Source organism: Acinonyx jubatus, chromosome D1 (genome assembly GCF_027475565.1).
Source record: "Acinonyx jubatus isolate Ajub_Pintada_27869175 chromosome D1, VMU_Ajub_asm_v1.0, whole genome shotgun sequence".
NCBI classification, from domain to species: domain Eukaryota; kingdom Metazoa; phylum Chordata; class Mammalia; order Carnivora; family Felidae; genus Acinonyx; species Acinonyx jubatus.
Genome location: NC_069390.1, coordinates 50,953,915 through 50,968,143, shown reverse-complemented (window position 1 = coordinate 50,968,143; position 14,229 = coordinate 50,953,915). Strand labels below are relative to the sequence as shown.

General features: G+C 38.0%; 1 protein-coding gene across 3 annotated transcripts in view; it reads right to left on the bottom strand.

Moving 5' to 3' along the window:
- LOC106989642 (interferon-induced very large GTPase 1-like) overlaps window positions 1-14,229 on the bottom strand; it is a 59,686-nt gene that overhangs the window by 9,225 nt on the left and 36,232 nt on the right. Inside the window, exon 3 of one of the 3 annotated variants that reach the window (XM_053203542.1) lies at window positions 1,195-1,399. The exons of the other annotated variants lie outside the window; for them this stretch is intronic. The gene's annotated coding sequence lies outside the window, so the exon portion shown is untranslated. The remainder of the gene's footprint in view (window positions 1-1,194; window positions 1,400-14,229) is intronic. 3 annotated transcript variants of the gene reach the window in all.

Here is a 14,229-nt window from a genome sequence, read left to right as displayed (position 1 = left end):
CTTCTTCTTCTTCTTCTTCTTCTTCTTCTTCTTCTTCTTCTTTTCTTCTTCTTCTTTTCTTCTTCTTCTTCTTCTTCTTCTTCTTCTTCTTCTTCTTCCTTTGGCAAGACATCCTTGTGGGTGTTCTCAACATGGATTGCCTTTTAGTTACCAGGGTGAGTTGCACCTTGAAGCCTGGCTTTTGGCATTTCCTATTACACAGAATTGATTGCATGGAAAGCATTAAGCTGAGGGTTGGAGTTTCGAAATATGCATGAGTTTGATAGCCTGATGTTTGTTTTAAAACCAAGAATGGCCACAAAAAAAAAAAAAAAAGAAAAGAAAAAAGAAAAAGAAAAAAAAGAAAAGAAAAAGAAAAAAGATGGAATCTTGCCATTTGCAATGATGTGGTTGGAGTTAGAGTATTATGCTAAGTGAAATAAGTTAGAGAAGGACAAATACCATATGATTTCATTCATATGGGAATTTAAGAAACAAAACAGATGGACGTAGGGGAAAAAAGACAGGCAAACCATGAAACAGACTCTTAACTACAGAGAACAAACAGAATTACTGGAGGGGAGGTGGGTAGAGGGAAGGGTTAAATGAGTGATGGAGATTAAGGAGACCACTTGCTGTGATGAGCACTGGGTGTTGTATGTAAGTAATGAATCACTAAATTCTATACCTGAAACTAATATTACACTGTATCTTAACTAACTTGAATTTAAATAAAAACTTGAAAACAAAAAGAAAAAAATTAAAACAAATTATTCAATAGCAAACAAAAAACAAGAGTTGCACCACCAATTTTATTTCCTTTCTTAAATTTCTATCAAACCTGTGTTGAGTGGTTTCTTTCCTGTCTTTCTGTCACTTCTTCTTAGGCCATTATGATATTTATTTACTGTCCTGTCCTTTAACTCACTTGCAGATATCAGCATCATGGTGGTATAAGATGTTCCTCTTTTTTGGCTCCCTTTTAAAACAACTTATTAGACATCCATCTGTGAACAAAAGTGCCTCAGTGGGAGTTGTGAGATACAGCACCATAGGCCAAGGGACATGGGAGTAGTCTCATCCTCCTGTGAATCTGGTAATAGGCAGAAGACCTCAGTATGGGCCATGGAACCAGCAAAACCAGCAAGTCTGCCCCAGCCCCCTGGCCACATTCAGAAAAAAACCTGGAGTGTGCTGTCCTGGGCAGATACACACAGATGAAAGAATTTGCAGAAATCCAGCCCTCTTGATGGGAGATTCCTGCACAAATTTGCTGACATTGGTGGACTGGAACTGTCCATTGGCAGTGACCTCTCCAGTGGGGCTAAAGGATAGTGGATTGCCCATCTACTCCCAATTGTGTGGGACATGGCTGGAGAAATCCATTTTTGGGTATTGATCCCAGAGTATCAAGTCAGGACTGGGAGAAGGGAGAAGAGATTGGGAAAGAAGAATATCAAAGGACTTTAAAGGGACATGGTCCCTGTTGATTACACTCAAGATTTCAGTAGGAAGTCCCCCCCATGAGCCTCTTGGGAGAACCTCACCCAAGGATTTCCCCACCAGGTCCAAGGACACCCTCAATGACCAAGTGCTAAGCTGACAAATACACCCCACCTCCCATTGTGGCTGACTTCCTGTGCATGCTCCTGAGTTCAGTGGTGAGAGCTAGTCTGTTAGAGTGCTGTTAGCAAAACAGATCAGGATTTGTGAGGAAGAGAGAAACCATACAGTTGAGCCATAGCACCACCTTCTGGAAAACGAAAGAGAAGTTTCCAGTAGCCAATCTGCTGAATTGTAACAACCAGACAAGACCTAAAAGGTTAAGAATTCTGCCACAAGAGAGAGCAAGAATAATGGAGCAGTTGTATTCATACAAAGGTAGAGAAAACCCCAGATATAATAGTACCAATACACAGAATCCTCTGACTGAAGGGAACTAGTAAAGATTTAAGGAGGCGTCTTCCAACTTCAGATGCAAAGCAGCAAAACTACAAGGACATGAGAAATGTCATTAACATGTCATTAACAAAAGATAATAATTCTCAATAACCTAGTTCAGAGGCATGGAATTTTGTGACCTTCCTCATAAAGAATTTGAAATACCTGTTTTGAAGAAAATCAGTGAGCTACAAAAACTCAGAAAGACTATTTAAGGAAATCAGGGGGAGATATGTAAATAAAATGACACTTACCAAAGATACTAGATCATAAAAAAGAAACAAGCAGAAATTCTGGAGCTGAGAAATTTTTATCTTACTATAATTTTTTAAATAAAATATTGTGTTTATTTGAAAAATGATATAATTGTTTATATAGAAAAGCCAAAAGAATCTACAAATTACTGAAATTAATAAAGTTATAAGCTGTAATTTATAAGATTAAGAAACAGATGAGTAATAAACATTCAATATTATTTTTATTTATTTTCCCCTCAATTTTATTTTTAAAATTTTTATTTAAATTTCAGTTAATATACAGTGTAATATTAGTTTCAAATGTACAATTTAGTGATTCAACACTTACATACATCACCTGGTGCTGGTCCCAACAAGTGAACTACTTAATCCCCATCAACTATTTAACCCATCCCCACACCCATCTCCTCTGATGGCCATCAGTTTGTTCTCTATAATTAAGAATCTGTTTCTTTGTTTGCCTCTCTCCTTTTTGCTCTATGCTCCTTTGTTTTGTTTCTTAAATTCCACATATGAATGAAATCATATGGTATTTGTCTTTCTCTGACTTATTTTACTTAGCATTATACTCTCTAGTTACATCACCATCCTTGCAGTTGGCAAGATTTCATTCGTTTTTATGCTTGAGTAATATTCCGTTGTATATATATACCACATTTTCTTTATCCATTTGTCAGTCAATGGACATTTGAGCTCCTTCCATAATTTGGCTGTTGAAGATAATGCTGCGATACACATAGGGGTGCATTTATCCCTTTGAATTAGCGTTTTGTATCTTTTGTGTAAATACCTAGTGCAATTGCTAGATCATAGGATAGTTCTATTTTTACCTTTTTGAGGAAACTCCGTACTGTTCTCCAGAGTGGCTGTACCATTCACATTTCTACGGATAGTACAAGAGGGTTCCCCTTTCTCCACATCCTCGTCAATACTTGTTATTTCTTGTGTTTTTGATTTTAGCCATTCTGACAGGTATGAGGTGGTATCTCATTGTGGTTTTGATTTGTATTTCCCTGATGATGAGTTATGTTGAGCATCTTTTCATGTGTCTGTTGGCTGTCTGTGTGTCTTCTTTGGAAAAATGTCTTCATGTCTTCTGCCCATTTTTAAATTTGATTATTCATTTTTAAAATATTGTTTTATTTTTTAGAGTGATCTGCACCCAACATGGAGCTCAAGCTCACAATCCCGAGATCAAGCATCACAGGCTCTACCGGCTGATACAGCCATGTGACCCTAAATTTGATTATTCATTTGTTGAGTGTTGAGTTTTATAGGTTCTTCATATATTTTGGATACTAACCCTTTATCAGATAAATCATTTGCAAATATATCTTCCCCCATTCCGTAGGTTGTCTTTTAGATTTATTTCCTTTGCTGTGCAGACGCTTTTTATCTTAGTGAAGGCTCAATAGTTTATTTTTGCTTTTGTTTCCCTTGCCTAAGGAGACATATCTAGTAGGAAGTTGCTATGGCCAATGTCAAAGAGATTACTACCTGTGTTCTCCTTTAGGATTTGAATGGTTTCATGTGTCACATCAGGGTGTTTCATCCATTTTGAATTTATTTTTGTGTATGGTGTAAGAAAGTGGTCCAGTTTCATTCTTTTGCAAGTTGCTGTCCAGTTTTCCCAACACCACTTGTTGAAGAGACTGTCCTTTTCCCATTGGATATTCTTTCCTGCTTTGTCGAAGATTAATTGACTATAGAGTGTGGGTTCATTTCTGAGTATTCTATTCTGTTCTATTGGTCTATGTGTCTATTTTGGTACCAGTCTTGAAAACTGCATTTTGTAATATGACTTGAAGTCTGGAATTGTGATGCCTCCAGCCTTGCTTTTCTTTTTCAAGGTTGCTTTGGCCATTCAGAGTCTTTCATGGTTCCATACAAATTGTAGGGTTGTTTGTTCTAGCTCTTTGAAAAATGCTAGTGGTATTTTGATAGAGATTGCATTAAATGTGTACATTGCTTTGGGTAACACAGACATTTTAACAGTATTTGTTCTTTCAATCCATATGAACATGGAACGGTTTTCCATATCTTTGTGACCTCTTCAGTTTCTTTCATCAGTGTGTCTTACAGTTTTCAAAGTACAGATCTTCTACCTCTTTAGTTAGGTTTATTCCTAGGTATCTTATGGTTTATGGTCCAGTTGTAAATAGGGTTGATTCCTTAATTTCTCTTTCTGCTGCCTCATTATTGGTGTATAGAAATGCAACAGATTTCTTTACTCTGATTTTGTAGTCTGCAAGTTTATTGAATTCATGTATCAATTCTAGTAACTTTTTGGTGGGGTCTTTCAGGTTTTCTGTATAGAGTATCATGCCATCTGCAAACAGTGAAAGTTTTACTTCTTCCTTGCCAGTTTTGATGTTTTTGATTTTTTTTTTTTCTGATTGCTGAGGCTGGGACTTCTAGTACTATGTTGAATGAAAGTGGTGACAGTTGATATCCCTGTCTTATTCTTGATGCTAGGAAAAAGCTCTCAGTTTTTCCCAATTAAGGATGATATTAGCTGTGGGTTTTTCATGTATAGACTTTACTATGTTGAGGTATGCTTCTTCTAACCCTACTTTGTTGACAGTTTTTATCATGAATGGATGTTGTATTTTGTCAAATGCTTTTTCTGCATCTATTGGAAGGACCATATGGTTCTTGTCATTTCTTGAATTAACATGATGTATCACATTGACTGATTTGTGAATGTTGAACTACTCTTGCAATCCAGGAATAAGTCCCAGTTGATCGTGGTGAATGATTCGTTTAATGTACTGTTGGATTTGTTTTGCTAGTATTTTATTGACAGTGTTCGCATCCATGTTCATCAAGGATACTGGCCTGGTGTCTTTCTTAATGGAGTCTTTATCTGGTTTCGGTATGGTATGATTTCAGTCTTTTTGTATGTGTTGAGACCTGATTTGTGACCTAGTATGTGATGTATTCTGGAGAATGTCCTGTGTGCACTTGAAAAGAATGTGTATTCTGCTGTTTGAAGATAGAATGTTCTGAATATATCTGTTAAGTCCTTCTGGTCCAGTGTGTCATTCAAAGCCATTGTTTCCTTAGTGTTTTTCTGCTTAGATGATATATCCATTGATGTAAGTGGGTGTTAAAGTCCCCTAATGTTGTATTATTGTCAATGAGTTTCTTTATGTGTATTATTAATTTTTTGATGTATTTGTGTGCTTCATGTTGGGGGCATAAACATACAATTGTTATACCTTCTTGTTGAATTGTTTTCTTAGTCATAATAAAGTGCCTTTCTTTATCTCTTGTTATAGTCTTTGTTTTAAATCTAGTTTTCCTTATATAAGTAAGTATTGCTACTCTGGCTTTTTTTTTTTTTTTTGACATCCATTTGCGTTATGAATGTTTCTTCATCCCTTTATGTACAAGCTGCAGGTGTCTTTAGGTCTAAAATGAGTCTCTTGTAGGCAGCGTATAGATGAGTCTTCTTTATTATTTATTTATTTATTTATTTATTTATTTGTTTGTTTGTTTATTTATTTATTTCCATTTTGACATCCTATATCTTTTGATTAGAGAGTTTAGTCCATTTTCATTTAGAGTAGTTATTGATAGATATGCATTTAGTGCAGTTTTATTACTTGCTTTGTAATTGTTTCTGGGTATTTTCTCTGTTCCTTTCCTGTCTTTGTCAGTTTTGGTCTCTCCTTTGCACTAAAGAGTCCTTTTTAATATTTCTTGTAGGGCTGGTTTAGTGGTCATGAACTCCTTTAGTGTTTGTTGGTCTGGGAAACTCTTTATCTCTTCTTCTGTTTTGATGATAGCCTTGCTGGATAGTGTATTCTTGGCTGAAGATTTTTACCATTCAGCACTTTGAATATATCATACCACTTAACCACTTGTTAAGTTTCTGTTGAGAAATCTGCAGCTAGCCTTATGGATTTCCCCTTGTAAATTAAGGACTTCTTTTGTCTTGCTGCGTTTAGGATTTTTTTCTTTATCACTCTATTTTTCAAATTTAATTACAATATGTCTTGATGTTGGCCAGTTTTGTTGATTTTAAGGAGTTCCCTGTGTCTCCTGGATGTGGATGTCTGTTTCCTTACCCCGATTAGGAAAATGTTTGCTCCTTGGTCAGAATGTGGCAAGTTTTAACTAGGTGGGGTCTGGTCTGCTTGTTAAATGAGACCTGATACTACTTCCACTAGAACTGAGACCCTGCAGAACTCTGTGGTTAGGAGATGTGTTGGTAGGGGTTTCTCCTGGTCTTCTGGGGTAGGGACCCACTGTGCTGGGACTGAGTCAAGCTTGATTGAGAAGGGCAGTCCCGCCAGACCACAGTTGTGTGGGACGAGATGTAAGCAAGTTAGGCAGCTAGTGTCAGTGCTGGGCTGCTACCCAGGGTAGCTTTCTGTTTATGCTGAGGGGTGGGGAAGGGAAATGGTTCCAGCCAGTTTCTTTGTCCCCTTAGAGGCTTCTCCATGAATGCTGCCTCTTAGGGAAGCACTCTGAGAAGAAGGAATAATTCCCCGTGTGCATTTTTCAAATCATTGTTTCCACACTGTGTGCCCCTATGTTGTTTACCTGCCTTCTCTCCAGGAGCAGGACAGTGCCCTCTGAGCTCTAGCCCAGCCTGATAACTTTTAAAATTTCAGGCTTTAGGGAGTGGCATGGACAGGGGTTTGTACTAGTCTTCTTGGGGAGGGGCCTGCTGCACTGGGACTGAGGCAAGCTTGACCAAGAAGGTCAGTCATGCCAGAGCACAGGTGTTTGGGGCTTGGTGTAAGAAAGTTAGGCCCCAGTGTCTGTGCTGTGCTGCTAGCAGGTGGCTCTGTGCTTATGCTGAGGGGTGGAGGAGGGAAATGTGCCAGCCAGCAACTTTGTCCCTGTAGAGGCTTCTTCATGAATGTTGCTTTTAGGGATGTGCCCCAAGGAGAGAAAATAATCTCCCTCCTTGTGTGCCCCAAGCATTCTTCAGGTCACTGTTTCCAGGCCATTTCCCCTAGGTTGTTTGCCTGACCTTTCTTCAGGAGCAGGGCAGTGCCCTCAGGGTTCTATCCCAGTCCAGCCTGCTGACCTTTAAAACTTCAGGCTTTAAGACTCACTGGTTGCAAGAACGTATACAAAGCAGCCCCTGTCATTTTCTCACCCTATGGCTTTGTGGAAATCTTGTCTTTTTGTGTTCCCTTGTGTGTTCTGACCTCTCTCACCCTTCTCCACAACCATGGCTCCCTACTCTCCACAGCACCTGTGATCTTTTTCTCCCCTGAACCACGTCTCCACACTCCCTACCTTCTTTGATGTGGCTTCTTCTCCCTCTTTAGGTATGGAGTTTGTTCTGTCAACCTTCAGATTGGTTTCTTGGGTATTTAGAATAATTTGATAGTTACCTAGTTGTATTCCTGGGATGAGACAAGCCTAAGGTCCTCCTACTGTGTCCCCATCCTCCTCTAGGTGAATTTTTTTAAAATATGAATCGACTACCTTTTGATTGGCCGAAGACAATGGAGGCAATTGCCTGTTCTTTCACAATGGCGCTTGCCCATCTCTCAGGACCAACTGACCCATGTTCAATTGCTGTTCACATGGAACCTTTCTCCACTTCAGCCTTCAAAGTTTTTTTTTTTAAGTTTTTAAAAAATTTATTTATTTTGAAAGAGAGGGAGAGAGCCTGCTTGCATGTGCATACATGAGAGCAGAGGAGGGGCAGAGAGAGAGAATTACAAGCAGGCTCCATATTGTCAGCTCAGAGCCCAACATGGGGCTTGATCCCACGAACCATGAAATCATGACCTGAGCTGAGATCAAGAGCTGAAAGCTCAACCAATGAGTCATGCAGGTGCCCCCAGCCCTCAAAGTTCTCATTTGAATATTTGCTACTATCACCAAGATCTGCACCAGTGGCAGCTCCACCTGGGCCCACGCCCAAGGCTTCAAGTCTCACCACAGTGGCCTTCCTACTCATTGTGGCATAGTGGCTGTGGTGGCCCCGGGGGGGAACCCATGTTCCCTGCCCCCCACTTGCTTCCATCCTTCTTGCATGCATCACCAAATGCCAGCCATGGCTGTGTATGGGCCTATCACTCCCAACATTTTCAGGGCTAGGTCATTCAGCAAGTGGGTGTTTACATACTTCTTAGTGCGTTCCAACTTCCATTGACATTATCCTGTTTATATCAACCAATATCTTTTCTGGGGTCTAATGAGGTTTGCATTGGATACCTTAACCAAGCATTTGATTCTTCTTGTAGCACTACTTCTGCTTACCAAAAGTAGCCCACTAGGCACTTGCATTCCACTCCTGGCTCCATGCTAGCAAGGCAGGCTTCTTAGCCATTTGAAGTTTGAGAATAGGTTGAAATAGTTGTGGTTGAAGACCCTAGTCATTCACTTTACTAGATAAAACTTGTAGGTTTGTGTGTGAGCATGCCAACTATCCTGAGGGAAACTTTGGAGGAAACCAGTTACTAAATGGTTCGATTAGTCTTTTGCCCGTATATACAGGTCAGGTAACCAATTTGCACATCAGGACCATTACAGACCTCCACCAATTTTCCTTTGGCTTCACCGTTCCAAGACATAGTTCACCATCTTTCAGGTCCTAATACGTGTGCTCGTGCTTTACTTCCCTGGTGGATGAGATGGTCTGGTGATACATCCTTAGCAGACTAGAGAGTAGAGCTGAGGAACTTAATGAATGAAATGGAAAATGCAATAGAGAGCATGTACACAATAGTAGAACAAGTGAAAGACAGAATAAGTGAGTTAGGGGACAAGAAAATTAAATAACCCGATTAGTGGAGATTAAAGAAAAAAGATTGAGAAAAGACTGAAATCTGCATGATGCATAGGATTTTATAAAAAGAAAAAAAAATCAGAATAATAAGGATTCCAGAAGGAGAAGAGGGAAAGTTGCAAAAAGTTTATTTAAATGAATAATAGCCAAGAACTTTCCACACCTGAGGAGAGAATTGGACATCCAAGTTTATGAAGCCAAGAGATCACTCTATTATCTCAGTGCAAAAAGACCTCCAAGACACATTATAATGAAACTGTCAAAAATCAAAGATAAAGAGCAACTCCTAAAATCCAGTGAAAAAATGATGGTAGTCTACAAGGAACCCCCATTAGGCTATTAGTGCATTTCTCAGAAGAAACCCTACCGGCCAGGAGAGACTGGAATGACCTATGTGAAGTGTTGGAAGAAAAAAATTGTTAATCAAGAATACTCTAAGTGGCCCCCAAAATAAGAGTTATGGACCAGATGGCTTCCCAGGGAAATCCTACCAGACATTTAAAGAACAGTTTAATACCTATTCTTCTCAAAGTGTTCCAAAAAAAAAGAAATGGAAGGAAAGCTTCCAAACTCGTTCTGTGAAGCCAGCCTTACCTTGATTCCAAAACCAAAGACCTCACTAAAAAAGAGAATTACAGGCCAAATCCCTGATGAACCTGGATGCAAAAATCCTCATCAAGATACTAGCAAGTTGATTTCAACAGTGCATTAAAAGAGTTCTTCACCATGATTAAGTGGGATTTACTCTGGGATGCAGGACTGGTTCAATATTTGCAAATTAAATCAACATGATACACATGAATAAAAGAGAGGATAAGAACCACATGATCCTTTCAATAGATGCAGAAAAAGCATTTGACAAAAATACAGCATCCTTTCTTGGTAAAAATCCTCAAGAAATTCGGGATAGAAGGATCATACCTCGAGATCATAAAGGCCATATACAAAAGACCCACAGCTAATATCATCTTCATTGGGGAAAAACTGAGCTTTCCTCCTAAGGTCAGGAATGTTCACTCTCACCACTGTTGTTTAACATAGTACTAGAAGTCCTAGCCTCAGCAATGAGACAACAAAAAAAAATAAAAGGCATCCAAATTGGCAAGGAAGAAGTCAAACTTTCACTCTTCCCAAATGACATACTCTGTGTGGAAAACCCAAAAGACTCCATCAGAAAACTGCTGGAGCTGATACATGAATACAGCTAGTGGCAGAACATAAAATTAAAATACAGAAATTGGTTACATTTCTATATGCCAATAATGAAGCAGCAGAAAGAGAAGTTAAGGATTCAATCCCATTTACAGTTGCACCAAGACCCATTAAATACCTAGGAATAAACGTAATCAGAGAGGTAAGAGATCTGTATACTGAAAACTATAGAAAGCATATGAAAGAACTTGAAGAAGACACAAAGAAGTGGAAAAACATTCCATGCTCATGCAGTAGTAGAAGAACAAATATTGTTAAAATGTATATATTACCCAAAGCAATGTACACATTCAATGCAATCCCTATCAGAACAACACCAGCATTCTTCACAGGACTAGAACAAACAATTCTGAACTTTGTATGGAACCAGAAAAGACCCTCATTAGCCAAAGTAATGTCAAAAAAGAAAACCAAAGTTGGAGGCATTACAGTTCAGCTGTAATCATCAAGAGTGGCAATATGGTATTGGCACAAAAATAGACACATAGAGCAGTGGAGCAAAATAGAGAACCCAGAAATGGACCCACAAATGTATGGCCAACTGATCTTCAACAGAGCGGGAAAGAATAGCCAATGGAAAAGTCTCTTCGGCAAATGGTGCTGGGAAAACTGGACAGCACCATGCAGAAGAGTGAAACAGCATCACTTTCTTATACCATGCACAAAAATAAACTCAAAATGGATGAAAGACCTAAATATGAGATAGGAAACCACCAAAATCTTAGAGGAGAAAACAGGCAGCAACCTCTTTGACCTCAGCTGCAGCAACTTCTTACTAGACATGTCTCTGGAGGCAAGAGAAAGAAAAGCAAAAATGAACTAATGGAACCTCATCAAGACACAGACTTCTGTATAACGAAGGAAACAATCAACAAAAGTAAAAGGCAACCAATGGAATGGGAGAAAATACTTGCAAATGACATATCGGATAAAGGGTTAGTATTCAAATGTATAAAGAACTTGTCAAACTGAACACCCAAAAAACAAATGATCTAGTGGAGAAATGGGCAGAAGAAAGAATAGACACTTTGCCAAAGAAGACATCCAAATGGCTAACAGACGCATGAAAAGATGCTCAACATCACTCATCATCAGGGAAATACAAATTAAGACTACAATGAGATACCACCTCACGCCTGCCAGAATGGCTAGATTAACAACTCAGGAAACAACAGATGTTGGCGAGGATGTGGAGAAAAGGGAACACTTTTGCACTATTGGTGGGAATGCAAAGTGGTGCAGCCACTCTGGAAAACATTATGGAGCTTCCTCAAAAAATTAAAAGTGGAACTACCTTACAACCAAGTGATTGCACTGCTAGGTATTTATCAAAAGGATACAAATGTGCTGATTTGAAGGGACACATGCACCCCAATGTTTATAGCAGTGCTATCAATTATAGCAAATTATGGAAAGAGTCCAAATGTCCATCAACTGATGAATGGGTAAAGAAGATATGAGATATATATACATATGTGTGTGTGTGTGTGTGTGTGTGTACATATATATACATATATACACACACACACACAATGGAATTTTCCTTGACGATCAAAAAGAATGAAATCTTGTCATCTGCGACATCATGAATGGAATTAGAGTGCATTATGTTGATCAAAATAAGTCAGAGAAAGACAAATATTGTATGATTTCCCTCATATGTAGAATTTAAGAAAGAAAACAGATGAACATAGGGGAAGGGAAGGAAATATAAGATAAAAACAGAGAGGGAGGCAAACCATAAGAGAGTCTTAAATGCAGAGAACAAACTGAGGGTTGCTGGAAGGGAGATGGGTGGGGGGAATGGGCTAAGTGGGTGATGGGCATTAAGCAGGGCACTAGTTGGGATGTGCTCTAGGTGTTCTATGTAAGAGAGGAATCAATGGATTCTACTTCTGAAACCAATACTACATTGTATGTTAACTAACTTTAATTTAAATAAATAAATTAAAAAAAAAAAAGAATGCTTGGGGCACCTAGTGGCTCAAAGTTGAGTGTCCAACTTTGGCTCAGGCCATGATCTCGTGGTTCATGAAATCGATCCCCATATCAGGCTCACTGCTGTCAGCCTGTCAGCACAGAGCCTGCTTCAGATCTTCTGTCTCTCTCTTTCTGTCTCTCCCCCACTTGTGGTCTTCCAAAATATAAATAAATATTAAAAATATTAAAAAAATAAAACAGAATACTCTATCTGGCAGTTAACCTTTCTATATGAAGGAGAAATAAAGGCTTTCCCAGACAAACAGCAATGAGGGATTTCATCACCACTAGCCCTGCCTTGCAAGAAATACTGAAAGGAGTTCCTCAAGCTGAAACAAAATGCTAATTAGTGGCATGAAAACTTATAAAAAATACAACATACTGGTAAAGATAAATATTTAGAAAACTCTAATTCTCTAACATAATGTGTTTACCACTGAATGCTATAAGAGTTAAAAGAATATTAAAAATAACTATAGCTATTATAATAATATATAATATAAATAGAGGTAAATTATGGTATTAAAAATGTAAAAGGAGGAAGCAAAAGGGGGGACCCTTTGTAGGCAATGAAAACTAAATTGCAACCAACATAAAAGACTTTTATTTATGAGATGTATAAGCCTCATGATAACCACAAATCAGAAACATAGGGTAGATTCGCAAAAGATTAAAGGGGAAACACCACAGAAAACAACAAATTTACAAAGTACTCAGAAACTGAAGGAAAAAGAAACAATAGAAATATAAGGCAAACAGAAAGCAATTAATAAGATGGCATTAGTAGATCCTTACATATCAGTAACATTCCTAATGTAAATGCATTGAACTCACCAATCAAAAGGCACAGAATGGCTAGATGGAGTAAAAAACAAGACCTAACTATATGATGCCTACAAGAGATTCACTTCAGCTTTAAGGAGACACATAGGTTCAAAGTGAAGAGATGGAAAAAGATACTCCATGCAGGTGGAAACCAAAAGAACGTGGGGGTAGCTTTACTAATATCAGACAAAATAGACTTTAAACAAAAAATGGTAACAAGAGACAAAGAAGGTCAATATATAATGATAAAAATGTCTGTTCATCAAGAATATATAACAGTCATAAAAAGATAAGCACCCAACCTCAGAGCACCTAAATATATTAAGCCAATACTAACATATCTGAAGGCAGAAATAGACGATAATGCAATAATAATGGGACATCAGTACCCCACTTGCAGCAATGGATAGATTATCCAGACAGAAAATCCACCAGGAAACAGTGGGTTTGAAATACACATTAGACCAAATGGACCAAACAAACATTTACAGAACATTCTATGCAACAGCAGCAGAACATATTCCTTTCAAGAGCACATGGAACAGGATACATCATATGATAGCACACAAAACAAGTCTTGGGAAATTTAAGATTAAAATTATATCCAGTATCTTTTCTGACCACAACGGTATGGAACTAGAAATCAATAAGAGGAGAGTTGGAAATTTCCATATATGGAAATCAACCAACCCACTCCTGAACAACTGATGAGTCAAAGAAAAACTGAAAGAGAAATAGAGAAATATCTCAAAAATGAATCGAAGAGGAACACAACATACCATAACCTATGGAATGCTTCAAAAGTAGTTATGAGTGGAAGGTTTATAGCTATAAATAGGTATATTAAGGAAATATGAAAATGTCAAATAAAAACCCTGCCTTTACCCCTCAAGGACTAGAAAAAGAATAAACAAAGCCCCAAATTAGTAGAAGCAGGGAAATAACAAGATCAGAGTGGAAATAAATGAAATAGCAGAAAAATAGTAGAAGAATCAATCAAATGAACAGCTGGTTTTATGAAAAAGACAAAATCGACAAGCCTTTAGTTAAACTAAGAAAAAAAAGACTCAAGTAAATAAAATCAGAAATAAAAAAGGAGTCATTAAACCTAACACCACAGTAATGCAAAGAACTATAAGAGATTATGATGAGCACTTATATGCCAATGAATTGGATACCTGAGAAGAAATGAATATATTCTTAGAAACATACCAACCACCAAGACTAAATAAATGAGAAATAGAAAATTCTGAACACACAAATAATGAGTAC